The sequence below is a fragment of the Leptinotarsa decemlineata genome, unplaced genomic scaffold (assembly GCF_025532065.1).
Source record: "Leptinotarsa decemlineata unplaced genomic scaffold, Ldec_3_MD MMD2_tig00001719_RagTag_RagTag, whole genome shotgun sequence".
Lineage (NCBI taxonomy): Eukaryota > Metazoa > Arthropoda > Insecta > Coleoptera > Chrysomelidae > Leptinotarsa > Leptinotarsa decemlineata.
Window position 1 is genome coordinate 13,582,000 of NW_027412569.1, and position 24,691 is coordinate 13,606,690.

At 37.6% G+C, this 24,691-nt stretch overlaps 1 protein-coding gene across 4 annotated transcripts in view; it reads right to left on the bottom strand.

The window, feature by feature from the left end:
• Positions 1-24,691, bottom strand: part of LOC111517328 (protein bric-a-brac 1) — a 324,903-nt gene that overhangs the window by 206,186 nt on the left and 94,026 nt on the right. The window lies entirely within an intron of this gene.

Below are 24,691 nucleotides of genomic sequence, written 5' to 3' on the forward strand. Positions count from 1 at the left end.
ATCCAATCAACTAATTCCGTCACGTTTAACCTTAGTTTATTTCTGGGGTTCTGTAGTCCGATACGACTGGAAGTCACTTTTGTCCCCGGAATTATAGTCTCCCACTGATGAAGGTGTGAACGTTGATATGTTCGTTACTGGCTTTCATAAATGAATGTTTGGCATAGGTTTTTTTGATGCACTCAGTATCTTTGGTTAACACTATAAGTGACTTTAATTGAGCTCGTTGTCATCTCAGTGCTTTCTTTGAAAATGTATAGTCTTCTTCAACAAAATGATCGAGTTGAAGTCTAACACAGGTAGATTTATTTGGTTTTTCACCTTCCATATAAAATCATTCTATGGGAGGAATCCTGAATCCTGGTGGATGGCTCTAGAAAAGTCTCAGAAAAGTGTGCTGAAAATCGGTAGACGACACCTATATAGTTTGCAACCAATTAGATATAAACTGGACGCCGTTTTGCGATATCTCAAAAGCATAAGAGCATCACAACGGAAAACGCATCTCAAAATTATTTGAAATTCCTGGACGTGATGGTGAAGAGGGCTGACAAATGAAAAACCTCTGTCTACAGAGAACCAATTTCCACTGAACCTTTATCAATTTTCCAAGAGAGAGATAGAGAGCAATCTTTAAAGCCCTAATTGATGTTACATTCAGCCTCTGCAACAAAAACTACAGTAAAATGGAAAAGGGGAGGTTTTTTTCTTCAGAGGAATTAGTTAATTTGGAAAAAGTTTGAGGCTTTCTACTTCTCCATCATCATACACAAATCTCAGAAGTAGAAAGGCAAAACAAGTTCTTCCTAATGAGCAAAGTTTCTATAGGAATCTGTGCTACATCAAAATGAATAAAATGGATAAAACATGTTACAATACATAGAAAAAAGTCGTACAAAAAATAAACGCCATTGCAACCAATGCTCTACCTTCCTTATTTCAAAGGACTTTGGGTGTGGATGAGAAGAAGCAATTGAAAGGGTGTATTGGTGAGTAAAAAAAATAGCCAACCAGCGTGAGGAAACCAGTATATTGAGACTATCAGATATAGTTTGGTCCCACCAGCGTCAAGTGGTTCTAAACAGAAATCTGAGAACTGGTTCAAAGTGAAATTCAAAGAAGCTGCGTACTGATAAACGACGCATCCAACTAGATTAATGTGAAGATGCACAACTTGTTTCTTCAAAAATTCAATTCTATTTCTATACCTTAATATTCCACTGAGGCGTCATCTAAGAACAAATTATGCGGTTGTACATATTTTGTATCTCTCAAATGTCGAATATTTAGGAAGTATCCCTGATATCCGGTGATTCTACTTCTCTTATGATTCATGCAGACTTAACATCAGCTTTGCATTTCCGCAAACGCTAATAACGATCATCAAAGACGATGTTAAACGCCACAAAATAAAAGAGAGCATTAATAATGTGTATTCTGCATCCGTTCGCAAGCAACGGTGACCCGAGTATTTTATTAAAATTTAACATACGTATGTAGCTTTCTTAATTTATAAGACACTCGGCTTTATTCGAACTCTTTGCCATTAACATAAAAGGTTGAATTACGGAAATGGCGAATATGACGAATGAGCTCCCACTCTTAATATTTTCAATTGTGCCATGTTTTATTCATCTTGCTCATTTGTATACATTTGCACGTCGTATGCACTGCGTGGAATTGGTCGGGGGCCATTTATTGAAAACGGGATTCGTATATTTTGATTTTCCAAGGGTTATTTGAATTATGATAGTTGAAATGTTGGAAAGGCCAGTTTTTCGACTTTTTTCTCGAGACCTAGTTTTTTTCTAGGTTTTTTTCAAGAAACAAACTCAAGCACTATACGGTGCCTGTGGATTTGGATTTCATTCTTAAGGGCGGAGCTCCATATAAGAGAACAATACTTCAAAGAAGATCTGGTCTGAGCTTTATAGAGCATCAAAAGTTGCTAAGGTGTGTTTTCTGGTTCGTTCCGTATTCCAAGCTTTTGAGAAGCAGTCCTTGCAATTCCTGCGACTTGATTAGTGTCCATTTTAAACCCCAACAAAATTATCGAAGCAGAAAGCGGAATTATCTGTCCTGACATAATATCTTCCAGGAAGCTGGAGAGCCATGCACAAAAATGATCTGACAAGCCATAGCATCGAAGTTTGGCCAGGAAACCCTCATGCCATACAGCACGGTCAAAAGCCTTAGAAATATCTCTTCATGTTTCTCGATTAGACTTAGAAATAGATTTAGATATCAAAGTGGTGATCTCTAGAAAAAGTAGACGTGAATGATTGTCACATGTAAATTTTCATTGAAACTTTTTCTCTCCTCAAATCACTATCCATGTTTTCTCACCCTGTGTACGAAGAATAAAGCCCAACTACGAACTGCCTCGTAATGCGAAATGATTTGCCTTGCTCTCTGCGATATTATTGTACATACATTCTCTGGCTAATATGCAATGCAGTACATTTATTACATTAGTAGGCTGTGAGTCTGGATTGCCCCACATATATGCAGCAGGCAGGGGTTTGTGGCTACAGATAACTCGGTGGGGCGGAAAGGCATTCGCCGCACACCCCTGTGCCGCAACCCTCGATCATGATTTGCGAATCTTCAGTTCATCATGCTGAGTGTATTTCGATAATTTGTGTGGAGAGGTTTCTGATGAGAATCGGGGAGCCAAGTCTAGCAATCTCAGTAGTCCAAGAATGATCTTTTCATAGAATCAAAGAAATTATTGGAAGAAATACGTCAATCAAATAATGTCTCTTCTGATTACCAGCTATGAAGTTATATAAAATTCGTTTACAGAATCAAAAATTCAAATTTGTTGGGGGTTAAAATGGACACGAATATGTCTTGGCACAATCATGTCGTTGGAATTGCAAAGTCTGTTTCTCAAAAGCTTGGGACACTGTTCCGAACCAGAAAACTGTACAAACCTCAGCAACTTTTGACGCTCCATAAAGCTCAGATCAGACCCTCTTTGGAGTATCATTCTCATGTATGGAGCCCGCTCCTAAGCATATTCCGAAGCTGTTGGATTCCATCCAGAAAAGAGCCATCCGCCTGATTGAAGACACGAACAGAACTTGCAACCTTGATAGTCTGGAACATCGAAGAAAGGTTTTGTTAGGTAACCCAGACTTACAGGGCTCAATAATGAATAATACACAACCACATACAAGCGGTGAAGAGAGGGGATAATGGGGCTCTGGGCCTTGGTTAGTTTTTATAACTGGCTATCCTTGAAAGATGAGGAAATCCGGTCTTTAACCGGCGTAAACACCATTCAGCAACTATCTTCACCTGGCATTAAACTAGTTAACTAACTCACTTCGCAACACATTAAAACCGCTTTTCAAAAACTGTACGGAGTGCAAGCCTTCATTAAACAAATTTTGCAATTTCAAAAAGTAATCAACCATTAAATAACAATCAATCTCACTTCAAAAATTCAATACATTCTGAAGCCTGATACGAATAAGGAAACGGAAAAAACATAGCATGGAATAGAACCTAATGGAACGACGACAACTCTTAAGTGACAGTGGCTATCAACCCGATAACGTAAAGTTAATAACTGAATCTCCTGTCAAATTAATAAAACATGCAAGTCCTATAAAGAGCCCCGGATTCGTCTTCTGTACTCCACATAATTGACAGTTATTTACATATCACAGTCCGCATTATTAATTCAAACTACCCCCTGCCACGGCACGAAACCGCAGCGTTATATTGAACAAATAGTTTCATAATGACGTCCTTCAATAAACAAATCAAGCACGGCAAGCAATATCGCGCTGAATAGAACTATAACGATATTAATTTAATGAGATGTATTGAATCTAGCAGGATAGGCAACTTGACCGACGAACCGACATTCAATAGGGGTCTAGCAATACCAAAATAGCTTATCAGGAATACTAGCCCTATGTTAATGACGCTGAATTTCAATTAAAACTAATTACAGCTACCCGGCAGTCCAATCAATTGATTAATCATTTAATTAATCAACTAATTAACGAAGCAACGTAACTAATGCGTCGGCACTGTCGTGTATTGAACTAATTGAAACCATAACCATATTGTTCGAACTTTTTAGGCGGAAGTCAGCTTGAAGTTAACGAAATTGCTTCACTGCGGTATCGAAACATTTCTTGGAGAGGCTGGTTTTCTGCAAAAATAGAATGGGGAAAGACAGTAGTAGATATCTCCTATTATTTTCTTCTACAAAACAAATATTTGCCTCTGTCAATGAATATAACCTGCTATTCATTACACCTGTCCAAGCGTCGTTTCCTGTTAACAGACCCCATTAACAAGCCAACTCCAATACCAGACAGCGCTGTTTCGACCTGCCATAGGTCTCATCAGCGGTGCTAGGTTGGAATCATAACAGCATTGTTGGACTCGACTATTCAGTAATAATAGAGCATTTATATTGCCCCTGGTGAAGACCCCATCTGAGATTTCACTCAGTGTATTCGTAGTTTAGCCTAAAACAATCGATAAACCTACGGCACACCAAAGCAAGTCTAAGCTGCTCTCCCTCTCTCCCTGATGTTTTCAGACCCTGCCATTCGGCAGTTCACATCGATGTATGGTTTTGTAGCAGATCAACATTTTCCATAAAAAAAAGTTTGCCTTCCTTTACTATTAGAGGCTATTAGAGATCTCGATATTGTAAAAGAGGGAAGATGGGGAGAATTATGTAAGGATATGGAAGAGTGTGAAAAAATCGTGATATCACACAATAATTCGGGAAAAAAATGCTAGAAACATGTGAACTGATTGAAGAACGCCAAGGTTGGGTAGTCCCGATTCTGAAGGGATCAATTGAGCCTGATTGGGTTGTGAATCTATCTATATCACATTTTTGCATCAGCAAAATGTGAACTCACATTTGGTTCGTCTCGGTCCACTTATAGTTCCTACGTTTCACGTTTTTTTTTACTGTTATATATGAATGGATCCAACAAAATCACGTAATGAGGTAAATAAATAGCACAAAATAGTCAAAACCAAAGCAGAAGCTTCAATTAACGTATAGGTGGCCATTTTCGCTAATCAATCAAAAGTTTCAAGTCTCTCCCAAATCCATTTCGGATCAATTGATCGACACAAGACCCACGAAAATCCTCCTACTACCTGACACGACTAACTTCAACAATGTTTCCGCCTGAATGGACCGTGATTCAAACTATTTTCGATTACGACAGACGTCCAAGGAAACGAAAATACCCACAACTCGTTTTGCGTTGGGGCATCCGAATCTTTCGCAGTATTCGAGAGTGTGGAGTGTGTGTGTTGTCTAGAAAACGTGTCGCTCTGCTGCTGCGTGCAAGGTCGCCACCCACGATTTATTTTCCGAGGAGCAAACAGCAGGAACAGCTGATCGCTGGATTCAACGATGAAGGCAGAGTTGCCGGTTCCTGAGAGTTTCCAAGTACATTCAGATACCAGAGTTTAGAGACATCAATTAATAATCTACTGTCCAAAGGGGGGACTACGTTTGCTGATGACAACGTAGTTGTATGGAACAATGATGAAGATATTGATGATACTGAAATCAATTAGGTAGAGTTAAAAATGGTGTGATCGGTTAACGCAATTGCTTTTCAACTTACAATAAGTCTCAGCACTTTATCCGTTGATCAGAACGACAGATGATTACAATAAAAATTATTCAATATCGATCAATACTAGATCAAAAGAAGTGATACTAATATCATAATTCTACTATTAAAAAAAATGCAATTTCGGGGCTCTCTATGTAAAACTCTCTCAATACCGGGTGTCAACGAATCTATTAGACAAGTCATAACTTCTAGACTATTAGGTGTATCAAAACGAGATTTGGTACAGATAAATGGTATGTGGAGAGGAGAGTTTTCACATATTTTTCCCTTTCCGGTCACTTCCGGTTTCAGCGGAAATGGCTCCGGTTCTGAATTTTTAAATGGAACACCCTGTATATTGTAACATTTTTGGATTTCTGAGACAATTCTGGATCAGAAACTGACATTTCCGGAAGTTTTTCAGCCTACTTGATTTTTTCAGAGTCACTTTTAAAATTGCATCTAGGTGGCCATGATCGGACGTAAACTAATCTATGGACCTCAGGTGATATCAGAAAATTGCAATAGCGGAGTTTTAGTGACTAGTGTGTTGAATATGAATGAGACAAGTTTACAAAATAACATTTTCGTGTCTAACTATTATTTTTCAAATGGCGACCATTTTTTGACAAGCACTTTCCGAAAAAAGGATTTTTTGACAAATCTAACGATACTAATTTATTTGCGATTGGATTACAAATAAGAACATAAATCAAATATTACTGAGGAAAATACTCGATACAAATTCATTTACTTTGGTCAAGGGTGCCATGGATAGGAATGATGCATAATATTTTGCGGTTATTTCCATCAAGTCCACTTTGGAGAACAAAACGCTCACCTAGGTTATGACAGTGACATAAGCTTTATGAGCAGAAAGTAGAAGTTTCTCTTGATTTTCGTTAATTTTAGTTTAATTTTTCGTCGAAATAATGTATACTCAAAGTGAAAAAGTGGATATGTTGTTATTGTTTGGAGAATGCCACAGAAATTCAAGGAAAGCTGCTGAGTTGTATGCTCAGAGATATCCCAATCGTATTTTCTCATCAGTATTTTCCCTATGTTGAGAGTCGTTTTAGGCAAGAGGGAAATCGAGACGCAGAACAGAGGTTTGTCATAAATGAGGAGACTGAGATTAACGTTCTTGCTATGATAGAAGTTGACAAAACGGTTTCTTTAAGAGAAATTAGTAGAGAAATGCAGATAAGTCACGAATCAGCAAGAAAAATACTGAAAAAGCACGGATATCGAGCATTTAAATATCAGTTACATCAACATTTGTATGCTGACGACGGCAATAGAAGAGTAGTATTTTGTGATTGGTTGCTTCAAAATCATAGAGTTAACCCAAATTTTATCAACTTCATTCTATTTTCCGACGAATCACGGTTTACAAATAATGGCATGTTTAATAAGCAGAATTGTCGGTACTGGGCCCAACAAAATCAACATGCAATGAGAGAGGGCAATTTTCAAGAAAGGTTTGGCGTCAATGTCTGGGCTGGTATCGTTGGAAACAGAATAATTGGTCCAATATTGTTTCAAGGTCAGTTAACAGGGGTTAGATACTTGGGTTTTCTTCAAAATGAAATCGAGGATCATCTTAATGATATGCCTTTAGAAGTTTTACGGCAAATTTACTTCCAGCAAGATGGAGCACCACCCCATAATAGCAGAGACGTACTTGATTTTTTAATAGAGCATTTTAATAATAGAGTTATTGCAACCAACGGTCCAGTACGGTGGCCTGCCCGCTCACCGGATCTGACTGTGTTAGATTTCTTCATTTGGGGATATGTTAAAGAAAGGGTCTACTATGCAACAGCCCCAGCCACTCTCGAAATCTTAGAAGAAAGGATTCAACAGGCATTTAGAAGTATATCGCCTCAAATGTTACAAAACGTGTTGAGAGAAACAATTGAACGAGCTGAACTGTGTCTTGAACAAGGAGGGATGCACTTTGAAAATTTACTATAGTGGAATTTTCAAGAACTTAGGATATTGCAAAAAATCTAAGTGCATCGCTGAAATTATTAGTTAAATTTGTTAAATTTGTTGATCCAATCGCAAATAAATTAGTAACGTTAGATTCGTCAAAAAATCCTTTTTTCGGAAATTGCTTGTCAAAAAATGGTCGCCATTTGAAAAATAATAGTTAGACACGAAAATGTTATTTTGTAAACTTGTCTCATTCATATTCAACACACTAGTCACTAAAACTCCGCTATTGCAATTTTCTGATATCACCTGAGGTCCATAGATTAGTTTACGTCCGATCATGGCCACCTAGAGGTAATTTTAAAAGTGACTCTGAAAAAATCAAGTAGGCTGAAAAACTTCCGGAAATGTCAGTTTCTGATCCAGAATTGTCTCAGAAATCCAAAAATGTTACAATATACAGGGTGTTCCATTTAAAAATTCAGAACCGGAGCCATTTCCGCTGAAACCGGAAGTGACCGGAAAGTGAAAAATATGTGAAAACATTCCTCTCCACATACCATTCAACTATACCAAATCTCATTTCAATTCTCCTAATAGTCTAGAAATTATGACTTGTCTAATAGATTCGTTGACACCCGGTATACTGAAGTTACTGGTGGAGAGAAATTCTCTTATCGAATAACGGGGACATTTTCGGTGAAAAACATTATGATATACCCTGCATAGTGTGTCATCTCCAACAACCTCTTGGCCGGAAAGATGCAGAATAAATACAAACACGGCAACGTCGCCTCTCACTAAGTTACACGTCATCTTCTCCCCTGAAAGATGGTTTGCGTTAGCAAGAAACGGAGGAGAAACAGCCGCCGTCATCTCAGTGAGCGGCGGAGGCGGCGGGTTCATTGAGCTACGGGGACGGCTGTCGGACGGAGCGCCACCGCCGCCGCCGCCACCGGAATCTTGGGATGACATTGCCCGGCCGCCAGCCTCTTGCTTGCCGAATTATATAAATCAATTTCTGGGAGAGAGAACGACGACGACTTGCTTTGTTCGAGAAGCGCGGGGGATGGGAGAATATTCAAGGTCAAGGGAGATATGAGAACTCCCAGACAATTTTAGAGGTGAAGTAGATCGGGTGGATCAAAATGAAGAAGCGCTTTGGACTACATTCTGTTATTACTGCTGCTGCAGTTCAAGAAACGAACAGCATTTTTTTTGAGAAACTCTACAAAAAGCATCAGATAAGTTTCCAAGCCTGGTCGTAGATTAATTTCAAATATGATGACGAAGTTATCTCTTGTATGAAGAATGTACTCATTTCCCACAAAAATTTATAAGGATTGCATACTTATGTGTTCGATACATCAAATCGTGGAAGTTTTCAGGATTTATTAAAAAATTTCAACATTGCTACCTTTATCTATTCTTTACGTCTTCGGATCAATACAACACTAGTGATCCCATGAAAAGATTTAGTACCTTGTCTCATAGTACCTTAATTAGGAACTGAAGAGCTGCTGAATTCCATAAAATGTTTTGCTTACTTTCTCCATTGAAAAACTTGATGCAGATCAGGTAGAACAACTTTAGGAATCCCTGCCAGAGCACGTAAAATTTGTAGTATTTTTATTCAAAGCACTACTTTTCCAGTATGCGTACTTCATCTCAGATATTCATAAATAAACCTCATCGAGATATAAACGTGAATCTGTAACCAGCAACGTCATTTGGCACGCGAATAATGAATGAGCAGTATACAAACGGGGGGTCATGTATAATCTCCATGTGAGTGCAAACAATACATGCTCAGATTGTACGCCAAAGAATGCATGCGGCACAGGACAACCCTAGTTGAAAGCAATCGATAGGAATAATGCCCTGTCCAACAATTGAATAGGTAACAATTACCGGCATAGATTTCTTTATGATTATATCGCAAACTCCGACTGTAGCTAGTTGGTTGAGAGTCGTTTGCTCTACTCCTTCAATCAACCCATATGTGAAGGTAGGTTCGATCCCAACTATAGGACGATCGATGTGAAATCTGCGTGGAATCTACGTCATGTGTATATCTGCGTGGAATCATGTGTATATAATGATTGAGATATGGCAATCCTTTCATTAAGCATTGGAGAGGCTATATTCATCACGGTGTCTCTACGGTTCACGTCAGCAATATCTTCATTTACTGAAAAAAACTATGTTTTCTTTGTTACATTGTCCAAAAATCAAATTTTATATTGTTCGTTATCAATTATATCATTAATACAGCCATCAGAATGGTGGGCTGTCTTTTTGGCGGAAAATTTCACCAAAACAAACCCTTCGTCAGCTCCTGCCTCCACTTATTGTTCCTCACAACTGTCATAACTTTTTTCATAACTCAAATACCTTTATCATTTTCTTCACTGTTACTGTCCTCAACCAAATTTCGCTATACATAATTTCCTAGTTTTTTTTAACTTCTTGACAGTTCCCGCCTCTAAAATGTTTCTTTCATGTGTATCGGTTATAATTTTCATAGTGACTTTGTTTCTACCACTATTTTGCCTCGGCGGAGCCTTTGGAAATGGACGAATCACATCAACACTAATTATATTATCTTTTTCATCAAGTCCTGCCTCGATGAAGGTTGAAGTTAATGCATTCAAGCTGCTGGAAATTAATTCCATGAAAATCAAATGATAAATAGATAAGTACTATTCTGATCATTCCCATATTGATTTCAATTCAAGAGCCACTGGAAGACAGCTGTTTCAGCCTATTGGGCATCGTCAGTACCGGGCAGGCGGTCCTTGATTGAAGACGAAATGTGAATAACCAAGAAAAGTACTTGAAAAAATAACTGCGTAAACTCAAACGAAATATAAGTGGAACCACCTATTGGTGTGACACCCAAGTCAACTTGTCATGGGAACACCTGCGTTGATTCTTCTTCTTTTTCTATTTCTGTTTGAAAAGATCCGTTACTTACCGTAAGTGAGATATTTATACAGACAACTGAAAAATTAGTGGTTAAATAGTGTTCTTGCCAAACCCCCCTTAACACCCTCTCTCCTTCGGTCTACTCATCACTCCCGACCCCGATAAGTCCACCCCGTTGCCCATCACGACGTAATCCGATACGGCATGTTTGCGGATCCCTGTGTAATGCATATGTGTTCGGTGTGCAATTATTGTAGGGCAAAGCAATGCCAATGCGGGACCTAATGTCATACATAGTCTAGTTTGCGAATGACATTTCATCGAAAACCTGGTTCGCAAAACAGAATATTACGATTGAGGTGTCATTTGATCGGGGATGACATCTAAAAACGTCATCAAAACTTTTGAAGAGGGGCCGGTGAAAGTATCTCAAAACGAGTTGATCCTGGAAGAGGATATTTCCTGAAAAAAGTCATATTTCCCGGAACTGCACTGTCAAAATCTATAATTTCAAATTCGAGGTGAAAGTTAAGCTTTGAAAGTTCAAATTTTCAAAAGATACAAATTAATTTTTTTCCAACGGGGATCATTTCTAAAAGTTATCAACAATGACTCCAAGAAGTAAAGGAATTCCAGGTTATCAATTTGTAAATCATTTAGGTTTCTAGTTCAACTTGTAGAAACAGAATGTAACTAATTTATTTATTTATTCAGTATAAACGGGAAACCCCTGTTTTACAATTATTTAATACAAAATTATATAATTAATACCCTACACAGTAAAACCCAACTAAAACTGATATATAATCGCATTAACAACCAACATAGTAAAAACGTAATTAAATAGAAAATACATAATCCTTGGCCTCATAAGCATAATAAGAAAGGACAAAATCTGGGGTGGTAGAAACTTGTGGTACGAAACATTTCGTCTGCTACTGCGGCAGACATATTCAATGGTATAAGCGTTTACAGTGAGGAGGAACGTAGTATCTTGAAGCCTCAAACCGATTGATAGTCAGTGGTTTGAGTCACGAAGTCGGCGAATATATCACTGAAGATATCTGCCGCAGTATCAGTTTGGTTCCATTCGTCGGTCTATAAGCCTGGATTGTTTTATCTAAGCTTGACTCCTGTCGTGAAAGTCAATGTTCTTATGTAACTGAAGCATAGTTAATTGTTAAATTGTGGTACAAAATTTTCTCTGCTTCATACCAAATAATTTATTCCTTTTTTCACGTGTCTACATAATACAACTTTTTCCATTATATTCATATTCAATTGGCCATCGAAATCAATTCTTGCCTCAACTATATATTTCGGGGAGGTGGTACTGCTCCCAAGTTTTGTTTTCTGAATTTCAGGTGTTTCAAGTTTGGAAATGTCACTCTGAATCGAACCACACCTTGATCGTACTTTTTGATCTCGGAGGGCATCAAGTTTCGGGTAAAATGGCATTCTAGAACCAGACTAATGCACGATGGCGCGTAGATGGGATCCACCCCAGAGCTCTTGGGTGAAGCGCTACAGGCAGAATCGTGCATCTGGAGACGTGGCGGCGGCCGCCCATGGGTTCCCCCGGGGGCGGCGGTCATACCTATTTGCATAGCGCATTCGATACCTATTGATCACGGGCGTTTACTCTCTCTACCGATGCCGTGAATTATGGTCGGCCACTATCTATTTGTTTAGCTGATTAGTTAGTAACATTATTAGATCAGTGCGATACCTGCTAATCAATTAATTATTTATGTATGATCCGCCATTGCTGTGCGGCTGCGGCACGGTTCGTTAATTTCAAGATATTGCTATTGCATTGTGATTAGTTGGATTTGCTCTAGTCTGGTTTTGTCAACTTTATGGCCTGCGAGGGGCGTCCAGGGAGCCGGAGGGTGGCGGGAGGGCGTTCGACTAGAATTAGTCTGATCATGTTGTTCGGGTGGAACTATTCAAATGGAGTATGGAGGTATTGATGATAAATTCGGAATGACGTTCGATGTATGTTTCTGCCCGATTCAACGGTGCGATATGCACATATATGAAGGGAATTGGGGAAGCAAGAGGCGTACCTCTGGTTTATTTACTGAGATTACTTTTTATTTTGCTAATATCTTCCGTATTGAGAACATAAATGATTCGAAATGATCACGCTGGAAATTAGATTACATCCGAAAAGAAGTTTTTTAGTGAACGAAAAGTAGATTACATAAGGACTTTCCCTTGGTGCTTATCCCTTGATAAATTACGAACAAATGTTCATGATCTAGTCCCAAAGATGTTGAATAGGATAATTTTCGTACCGTATTCACCTCGAGAAAAATGCGGTAATAGTCTAGAAAGAGTGTCAAAAAGATTCCTTGCTAGGCGAACCCCAGAGCAAAAGCCGGAGCGTCCATCTCACGGCAAAAAAAGTTTATGCCGGGCGTATAAAATAACCCTGAGAGGTTAGGTCATCGGATTGAATAATTTAATGTGTCCATCAATATTTGAGCGCGAAGCCGGGCATTTTTACAGAGTCGTCGGGGTGCGTGCGAGAGATAGAAGCGGAGTTAATTCAATCTGTGTGCGTTTTATAGAGAGGGAGAAGGATATACTTTTCGGACCGTTTGTGACGTCGAAAATCGCCGCGATCAATCCTGAAATATTTATAAAAATGCGGGAATTATTTACAAGCACGGCTTTTTTCGTACGTATTGCGTTTCCCGATTGATCCGTCGCAGCTACATGTGCCTTTTTTGCCCTTTTCTGTCTGCAAATGAATCGATATAAATATTTCAGTTTAATAGCGGCGCAGTAATAAGTTTCAGGCGGAGCAATTCCGTTCGGAAAATATGGAAATGATGCAAAATAAAATTGGATTTTGTTACAAAAACCAACATATTTTAAATGTCGTTCCGATGTTTCGATGAAACTTTTTTATCTTATTTGTTTGGAATGAATGGCGGAACCGCGCGAGGAAAATTATATAGCGAAAATAGGAAAATCAAAATCGTTGTTAGGATATTTGCATAACGGTATATAGGACTATAACGGTTATAACTTGAAAATGTTTCTACACACGTCTAGTTTTGGGGTCTATTTTGAAAAAAACCCCCCATGAACATTTGAACTGCAGGTTGTTGAGAGTTTCAAGAAAACATTAGTCATCTTCATTACGAGCCATTTTTTGTTGTGAAACATATTTTATCAATCCTGCCAGTTACATCCATGCAAGCTTTGCACTGAATCACCTTAAAAAGAAAAGTGATACGTAGTTTTGAAATGAAAATTATTTTTGAAATCATCTTTCTTTTGTGGGCCATATAGGTCTCTTCTCATTTATTTTCGTTTGACGTACTATTATCGCAAAAAATGATTTATGTAATTTTAAACGAAAAAATTTGAATAAAAGACAAAGGGTTATTGATGAAAATAAATTACCATTACAATGGAAAGATTCCACCAACCGATATTACACTTGAAGGACATATAGAAAATTGACTTCGAAATCATAAAATTGAAACAAATATCATGTGACATTTTATATTTAATTTGGTTCGTTCGACATTCGACTCCATGAATTGGCAGCAATTAGTTGATTGGAATTCCATACGTATGCCATGCATTCTATAATGAAATTAACCAATTCGAATTATATTCCATTCGGATGAGTAGTTTGTAAGATAATTATTGAAAAATGGACTCGTGCTTTTTCCAATAACACACGCAATAATTCAACCAGACGATTTTCGTGATGAATGCAGATATTTTGCAGATGAAAGGTATCAAACAAGTACGTCATGTATTGAAATAGTAGAGCTGCACTGACATGCAATCATTATATTACTAATGAAACTATTACTTATGACATATATGAAGCTAAAAAGTGGATGACACTAGTCTAGAAAGAACTGAATATTTACCACACTGAATATTTACCACAACCAATTTTGCATGTGTACAAAAAATAAGATCTACTGCGGAATGGCGTAGTTTTCCAAGAAGATGGGCCTCCTTCTTTTTGCGTAGTACCATTTTGACAGAAGATAATAACTTCCCGGGTCGATGGAAGTGAATGCGGTTCTATGATATGGTCAACCAGATCCCCCGGTTTAAATCCACTGGACTACGGGGATGAATCAAAACAAAAGTCAAGAGATGCAGTTAACTATTGTAGATAATTTACGGAAAAGAATTTCCAGGTGCTACTTACTACTACTTTTGTGGAAAAGTTGAGATGTTTCTCGATTTTTCACGGTATTAATGTAATTATTTGTGATGGCTGATCTTGAGTAGAATTCACTGAACTTATAAACATATTATCTTCAAATATATTCTAACACCAACGTTCTCTACAGCCTCCTGGTGAACGTAAATAACTATATCAGCAAATTGCCGCGGGGGATATCTTCAAGACACACCAACGCCCATACTCCCTTTATTGATTGCACCCCGACTTTGTATTAAATTAGATCAATTTGTCAAATCCTTTTGGACGTCTCATAATTCGCCGACGGGATGAAACAAGAACAAAAGTTACATCCATTTTAGTAAATTACTCGATACAAGATACTTCTCCAAGATACCGACCAACAGTAATTAATATTATTATGGCGGAATAATATTCGCTTCCATTACGCAAGATGAATCTGTGGTAGTTACGAGCGAAATGGTATATTGCGTCTGAAACACATTTGAGCTTGATTATTTGCATTGCACAATGAAATCTTATAGTTATCGGATAATCAAAAATAAAAGTAAATGGATTTGGTTATGCAAGCTAACGATTTTTCACAGGCAACGACTAATTTATATGTGTGCCAGACACGAAACATCAGCCCTGAACCAAAATCAGGAAAAGGGTTGAAAAATCTCAAAGAGTACTGGAGATACACGAAACAATCTTTATGAAAGGTCTGTCTGGAATAAAATGAAGTGCTTCAACAAAGCAGAGATTGACTACAAGGACTGCGAGCAAAGGACAGAGGCAGCTCCTCATATTTCAAGATAATGTGAAGAACGGTATCACAGAACCAATTTAATCATCATTGGAACGGGTACCTTCAAGAGATCAGAGAAAAACGTGATAAGCGCAAGAGGCTACGGTTTCTTATAGAGAATTGAAAAAAATTGTCAAGTCAGCTGTCTCTCAAGAGGCGTTTTCATAAACATAAATGTCAATAATTCTATCAGTGCAAGACGACGCTTATGTGATCTATCACTGTTCTTTCAGCAGAGAAGTTCATAGAAAATACAACATTCGTTCACGAGCATTGTGCTGAAAATCAACTGTGAATCTATAGGAAGGCAGGTGTGAGCGACAAAGAAATGGAAGAAAGAGGTAGCGAAAATCCAGTAGTTAACAAAAGCGACCTAGTCGACTCGCCCAGCGTGTGCGTCGACACAGAGCAATCAAAGTGTTCGCGAGAACATGAAGAACAAGGGGTAAAAACGCCAGTTGTTTGTCACTACTACGCGAGAGGGTGGGGGCGGCGATCGGAGAGAGCGACAAGGGTTGTCGGAGGGTTGTTTTTATATTTTGCATACACCACCCGCCTATCGATCCGTCCGTATATTTTCATACGTGTAATACATTTATATTTTCCTTGCCTGAATCACTGTTATGAAAAATTACTGCGAGGTGACGTTCGCATTTTTGCCCGCGTATCGCGGATGCCTTTCACCACGGGAAATGGAAAGACTGGAAATAAATTGGTTGCAGCGGATCTGATATTCTCTCTAGCTGCACCAACTGCATATTGATAAATATATCCGGTAATTAATTCTTGCTGCAAAAATGTCATGCTACTGACTACGCAGAAAAGAACTCTCTTTTCTAGTCAAAACATAGTAGTCAATCTCCCAGATAAAAATACTAGAGGTAAAGTTTCAAACAAGTCATTCACTTGATGATTTGTGATTTTGAATATAGTATTTTGTAATTTTCCATTTCAAAATAACGTTATTAGTGAGGCAGTGCAAGTTACTTGATTACACAAAGGTATGAAACAAATTGTTGTCAATTAGGGTGAAATGATCCTGTTCATCACTAACTATCGATACTCATCTGAAAGCCGATGAGAATGCTAAAAAGTAGACTAGAACTTTATGACACATGTTATTCAATCAAATGTTTGCGAACAATAATGGATCAAACTTACCTAAAAACCATATTTATGCATTAATACAATCCCGATTCCACCCCATCCTCGGCTGGCGTGGAATTCTCCAAACTCACACACAGAAAAATACTTGAAAGTGACACCCACTCCACAATATTTCTCTTCTCTTTGCTGAAGCCAATTATAGCTATTTGAAATAGTCAAATATATGTACAAGAACAAAGGAAACCTCAACAAAATTGAACGTAATCATCCCACCAGTTTTTGGTAAAAAGCTAGCTGTAAAGTCAGCGAGGCAACGATGTCCACTTTTATTGCACCTAGGCTTTTTGTTGATTTACCAAAAATGTTAAAAATGTATTCATTTACACTAAATTCTCATGTATTACTCAAACTTCTCCAAACAATATATACTACTTTTGGAAAAACATGCAATAGAACAACAGCTAGAGACATGATTTTATATATACCTTCCTTGTACTCCGTAGAATATAAAAAAATATAATAATTACATAGGTACCTAGTGACATTACTAATATAATTTTTTTATTATATCCAAACCCATGTACACCTCTAGAGATATAATTGGGTTCTACTATGTTTACTCATCATGCAATTATTTTCTGTAACTCTAAAAATGAAAAAACATTATTATTACTACTGACAAAAATACTTGCCATAGAGCCCATATTGAAAATTGAATTAATTACAATTCTTTCTTTAATTTAATGGTACCATATAAAATATATTTCTGCAAAATCAATCCATTTGAAATAGATCGTTTATATTTTATTTTTTCCGCTACAATGATCCTACCAGCGGAGTTCACTTGGTTAGTTTCTCTCAGTGTAGAAGGTTGAAAACATTTGAACTGACACACAGTAACGAGTGAAAGATTGCGATCTGATTAAAATCACTCACAATAAATATTACAGTTATGAAATAAATATTAACTGTACAGGAAATGGAATCATCATTTTGCTCAACTATTATTAGGATACCAGGTATAATATTAATGAAGTGTAATTTACGATTCATCAGAGGCGGATAATATTTCAAATGGAAATAAGAATTAAATGATTTACAGTTCATCGGAGTTCGAAAAATCAAACCGCAACTTTATTTGAAACCGGTACGACGTTCTACTTGTAATAATAATGTAATGACCATCTTCAATCACTGTAATCTAACAATCTTTTATGATTTGGTCATCGACCGTAATTATTAATATTGATCAGTTCCCGTATAGAGTGAAAGGCAGAATCTCTCGATTTTATTACATTTTTAAAAATATAGCAAGTTTTATATTGTGCGATAATTTGAAAGCTACCAGTGATACGTTCAAGTGAGTATAATTCTGATCTTCAACAACTTCTGTTCTCTGCAAAGAATGTTTCATAAGAAAACCTACTTACATATCATTCATAGAAACGATAAGCAATGGGGTATATAAAAGAATATTGATATAAAATGTTACTTATATAAAACACTAACATTGTCAATGGTGTACTTCAAGATTTCGGAACAAAAAACTTGTCTCGTCGATTCAGTAACATTACAAGACGAAGCAGTCGATTCTCTCATAACATTTTGACTGTACACATGGGCTGAAAAATCCCGGGCATAAGAAATTAAACGCGTTTGTTGTTTTGTTCAAAATTGGATGTGTCCATTAAGAGTCACACAATCAGTCCAGCGGCGCTCCAACATTTCAAAACCACTTTTGTTGAACGATGTATCATTTGCTTCAAAATAGGCCTCAGTTTCAGCAATGAACTCTTTATTCGAGCAATTTTTCACCGGTGACCGTGTTTTTGAGGTCTGTGAACAACCAGTAGTCACTGCGAGCCAAATCTGGCGAATACGGTGGATGTAGGAACAATTCTAAGTTCAATTCATATAGTTTTGCCAATGTTTTGATTGACTTGTGACATGGTTTGTTGTCTTGATAAAACAACATTTTTTCTTTGCCATATGCGGTCGTTTCTTTGAAATATCGGCCATCAAACGCTCCAATAATGCTATAAAATATTCACTGTTCAAGGTATTTCCCTTCTCAGCACTGATACGGTGCAAAAAACTTGTCATTCTTCTCAATACATTAACAGTACGCTACAAAGAAGTTTGTTTTACATATATTTTTTCACCAGTATTATATTGCTTTATCAAATATAATTGAATATTCGCCGTATGCTATTTCTACATATTTCGAATGTACGAATTGAACGCGTCATATAGACCGCCACGCAGATCAACTTTGTTCGCCATTCCGTCTGGAAAGAGTTAAATAACGATTTCCAGTCGAATAGATTCGAAAAATCAGGGCTCGATATATTTTCGAGACCGATCTGATACCAACGACTTCACAGAATCGGTTTCCATCCGAACGGCATTCAGTACAATATGTTATTTATCGATTATACATTAAAAGCGAACAAAAAATATAAAAATAAGCACGTTGTGAAGTCGTTTCGCCAATCAGGCTGTTGAAATTTCATACAGAACTAACTAAACCGTCCGTTCGTTCGACGTCCATTCGGGCGAAACAGAAAAAAAAACACAACAGCGTACACATTTTCCTATACTCATATTTCAAATGGCCATTTTTATTTGTCTGTCAAACTTTTTCCGCATGCCTGAAAAATGTTTAATTATTTTTGCGTTCCGTATCGAGAAATGCGGGCAAGCACATCTATATCGCCGATATTTCATTTAAAAAATGTGTCCAAACGAGAAACGGCCATCATATATTTATATCCTCGACGGACTGCCATTGTTTCAGTTGCAGACAAAAATTCGATGTGATTTTTAAATTTAATGAAACAAAACGAACCCATCAAAAATGCAAAATATCATATCGTATTTTTTTTCTCTTGTAATTTTTAAAAACGCTCTCCACTTTTATTTCGGTAGAACGAGCTTTTTTTAAATTGACATTCCAGAGTTGCGTACCAATTTGGGAGCATCAATTCTGTATACAATTCATCATTCTCATTCCGTTTTTGCGTGCTCATACTGGAAGTGTGTGGATTTGCAGCAGTTATTCCTTTTGATCTATGTTTAATTCGAACTGTTCTTTCTCTTAGAATTGAAGAAGATAATAAGGAACCAAAACCATAACTGAAATGACGTATGAAACTTCCATCAATGATCGCGTTTTTGAAATAACAATAATTCACTTCGAAACTCAGAGACATACAATTCTTATAGCCCCTGTATATTGTTTGGAAAGTTCTCAGAACCACATGAATTATTTATACAAAAAGTAGATATTGGTCTAGTCGCCATAAGTACTTAAATTCTATCAACAACCGAAACTTACCATATTTTAAAGTGTTCAAATTTAACAGCCCCCAACACTTAAGGGTAGAATGTGGTCACGGAGGGTGTCCTACTTTGTTAGGGTGATTTATGTAATATAATAACGAATATTCAAGAGGTTTTCTGGGGCAGATGCCATAGAAGCACTTCGAGAACACTTTTCGGGAGACCTCAGATGTTATTTTCATATCGAAATCAATGAACCGTTGAAAAAGCAAAAAGGGTGGTTCGCCACACGAACGTTTTCAATTGTGTCGAGTTAACGTCTACAGGGTAGTTCATTCTTCATGAATATATCTATTTTTACTCAAATTTGCTTTGAAAAAACAAGGAAACGATCAATATTTTAAAAAACTAATAGATTGAAGTTCTATATATGGAAATATTATCAAATGAAGCGGAACAGTTGGCAAAGTAAGCTAGATAATGTCTAATAACAAACCTAAAGGGTCCAATCAAGAAGCGACCTATCGCCTCCACAAGAGCGGAACATCTTATGAATCTGCCTTGTACCAAATGATGTTTGAGCCGCTAAGGCAGAATCCGCATTAGAAGAATCCACAATCTCCTCTTGAGCATGTTAGCAAACGCATACGTTCATTCAAACCAGGAGCAAAAAAGACCTGCATGGCTGAAACTAGTTTATAGTCAAATATAGCTGATTTACAGATGCCCTCACATGGAAAGGGTTGGTGTGGTAATTAAGGTGGCAATCTTGCACGTAGATCATCCAACGATATCGATCAATAAACCCAAATTTCTTCAGTATACCACTTTGGCTGATGTGGGAGAATTGTCAGAAGACTGTCCGTTTCCCAAAGGAAAACCAGTGGACTGAATAAATATTCACAGGCGCAGCTGAAACCTGCCACCCTGTATACCGCATATTGTGAGTGTTTGATTCAAGTGATCAGCATCTGCATTCATTAAACATCTGGAATGTGGTTACTACTGTTTTCCGTGTCAATTCTTTCTCTTACAAATACAGCGACAAATGATGTGTTATTGGCTTAATTAATAAATTATCATATGAATAATATAATTGCTGCGGAAAGAGAAAAACCACATCCGGTTAATTAAATACAAAATAATCCTCGATAATGACAGCATTGTGCAAATATAATAAAACATTATAATAAAATAAGTATCGAGCTCATTATCATTGTCATTACAAATGACCTGGTAGTTTTGTTTGGAACAGTTATATTCATCAAAATTCCTTTATGATAGACCACGTCTAATTCGCGGCGGTATTGTTGTTGTTATTGTGAAAATTTAAACGTCAAATAGGTTGATGTGTGGGACGAATTGTGAAATCGACACCAAAATGTATACGTTTCATACAATACAAGGTGATGGTGAAACTAGCCGTGCAGTTCAACTGATGAAAGTACCATATAGTAAAAAGCGTCTTGCTTAAAATGGAAAGTATGAAAAATGTGTAATAATCATCATGGATAGAGTTGCAGTAAATTTTACATTTGCTGATATGAACCGAAAGATAAGGGGAAAAATACAACAATCCATCAGACCGCAGGACTGATTTTTGTCTCTCCAAGATAATAATATTATATTCCTAAAGATGCCAATCACTCAAATTAACAACTGCCAACAATAATGAGAGGTACATGTACAACGTACAAGGTACCTACATGGGAGTATGTAGAGATTATTGATGTTTAAGAACATGAAGAGGTGCTTTCTATAGTACATCGTACTGCTCTGATTGACTCTGAGGTCCACATAAACCCTCTACCGTGGACCCTTCAAACACCCCTTAGAGTCAAACCTCCATTCGCATATCTGTAAAGCCGAAGTGGAGTAACCATACAAACATATTTGACATTCTGATGGGAATTCCGCGGGCATATTTCTTGTGCTCTCGACACAGCTTCGGCAGCCCAATGACAGAACAACAATATAATAACAGAAACAATGAGGAGAGAAATCCGAGAGCCAAGTCAATGGCTAATAATAATGTCGCCATTCGCACCGTACAATGGTTATTCGGATGTGTACGTTCATACGTGATCGAAATAGCTGGGAGAGGCGATACACTGATGCGTTATTGTTTCATCATCGGATGCGATTTGGATAGAGATGAGCAGACTCTGTATGGGGTGCAGGGGTGTCGAAAGAACAACCAGGAAGGGTGTTTCGTCCACTTTCCATTAGTTCGTAAGTTCCCTCTAACGCCCTGTAGAACTCGAGGATTTCCAGCTGCGCTCGAGGATATACATTTAGAACATGAAACTTTCCCGCAATACAGTCCGCTAAATTTTCATTTTTGTGTTATAACACTAAAAAATCAATTGCGGTTCAGTAGTTATATTTAGTATCCCTAGACACTAATTCTTTCCAGAGCATTCTTCTAGAAACAGGGTTTTGGATTATGCTTCGTCAATGTTCTATAAGTTTTCTGTTCAAATGATTTTGTAGGATCGTTCCTTAGTTTTTTGGAAATGTTTCCTGCCCTCTGACATGCTCTCTGGTATGTTTCATTCGAAATCAACATAGTCGATAGTACCTATCAATTATCACTGTGGCATTAACTTCATCGGCTGAAAGTGTCACCCTCAAATTCTGTTACTGATCGTACCACACCATAGTTAGGCATTCCTCACATCTTTTAACTGTATTTCTGGATAAGGGGCCTTTAAAGTTTGCTACCCACCAGGTTATAGGATACCCGAAGCAGCGAGAGGTAGGGAAGCCCATCTCTCTACCAGAGCTGTTCATATAAGACAGCTCTGACAGTTGGTTATCCTTGTCCTCCTGGCATTGACCAAATAGTGATTTCAATAAATTAAACTGGCCAGCTTAACCACAATTCGTTTACTTTCTTCTTTCAGACTGTCGCGGAGAACATCCTTTGCGATATAATAACCTCAAATTGGTCGAGATGAATAAAAAAACATTTCAAATTCCACTACTCAATATAGCAAATTCATCACTCTAATATAACGAGTATTCCAGTTCTATTTTTCGAGAATCGCTATAATTACGCCGCGATGTGCCCAAACGCTCAAATGAATCATGTTTTATTATTGACCGTGTTGAAATATCTCTCGAAAGATCATTCATTTGGCGGTAATCCAAATGATTCGTATTATTATAAGTAGGTGATTTTCGAGAAATTCTCGACAATGATAAATCACAACATAACATTCATTTACAAAGAGTGCACTCAAAAGTTAACCTGAATAATGGATTATTTCAATGAGGGAATTTGAGTGGAGAGCATTTCAGATAAAATGAAAGTTACGACAGATGATACACAGCAAGACGGAACCAAAACTCAATTCAATGTAGGAAAAAGTAAGAACCCAAAGAAACAAAGATTATTGTAGGAAATCTGAACAATATCAAAGCAAAGTCTTTTACACGAATCAAATATGAATACATTGGTTTATTTGCTTTATAATTGTTTGCAATAATATTTCTGTCATCATTTTCAATTCATCTATCACTTATTTTGTGACATCACTGTATTAGATCTGCGACGACTATTTTCACCCATCATCAAACCACCATCCTAGTCAAAAAAAGAAGAATCATCTCTACTCTAACTGAACCGGCTGGAAGAATGTGTAAACCAGAGATACAACAAAGAAGATACAACAAAGTTTCAGGTCGACTAAAGACAAAAGATACCCACTATCAGCAGTAAGGGTAAATCGTATACCGTGTGGGAAAGGACATCCACACGGAGGGACGGACCAGCAGAGAAGAAGACCCTTCTAAATCAAATTAAACTACTACATATCTCATATACCCCATCATTAATCTCAACAATAACAATAATATTGGGGTTTGTTTGAAGGTGACTGACAATGTTTCATGATGAATTTCACTAGTTCGGATATTGTAGTTATCTGTACAAGCAAGCTTGCTGTTCCTTTATATACAGTTCCTATTCCCTCACACACAAAATTCCCTTCTCATCGCCAAGCTCTCCCGGTCCGGGAAGTTTGACCAGGCTCTCAGATTCCTTAAAACTGGATCAGCTGTAAGCAGGCCGCTAATCCTTCATCTCTATCATTCATTCCTCTCCACATTCTCAGCCGATTCGTTAAAAAACCGTATCCAGTCTTCCCTCTTTCCGTTATCTCCTCTCAGTTCCCTCTCTCCAATCTCTCTTTCCATATGTTCTTTCCATTCGCGCCACCTATCGTCATCAATGCTTCTCTCAATCACATGATCTGCCATTTCATGCCCCCTTTATCCATAGCAGCACGGCACCTCCGGTCCCAGGTTGAACCTGGGCCGGAGGAGTTTCTTGCAGTCCAGGTTATTGGTGTTTGTTTAGTATAACCTAAAGCGATGTCAATAAAGCGGTTTTATTGGTACAATGAAACGTTCTCCTAATGGGATCAACAGAGAATATTCGATGTATTTTGGTCATACCACCATGCACCCTCAGGCTCAGGAGCCTCAGCCCCGGAATGACATACCTGACGCACATATGCCACCCCATATAGTGAGCTTTATAGAGATTGACGTATCTCCGGACAAATTTTTTTCTGGTTCAGTGTTCACTTCCCCAGCAGAAATTCGATGTATGTATGTTCATCTGAAGGTGTTTTTGATCCGTCTTTGAACCAACAACTAACCTGTCACGTGCAAGTTAGAATTGAAATTGACAGGATCCGTTGAAGTATTTTTGGAACATTTCAGGAAATGCAACATTCATTTTACGATTTCATCCATTCCAAAGCGAAATCACGCATATATGTAGCTGTTGAAAGCGCCAAAGGGACAGTGCGTTAAAACCTGTGCATCGAGAGC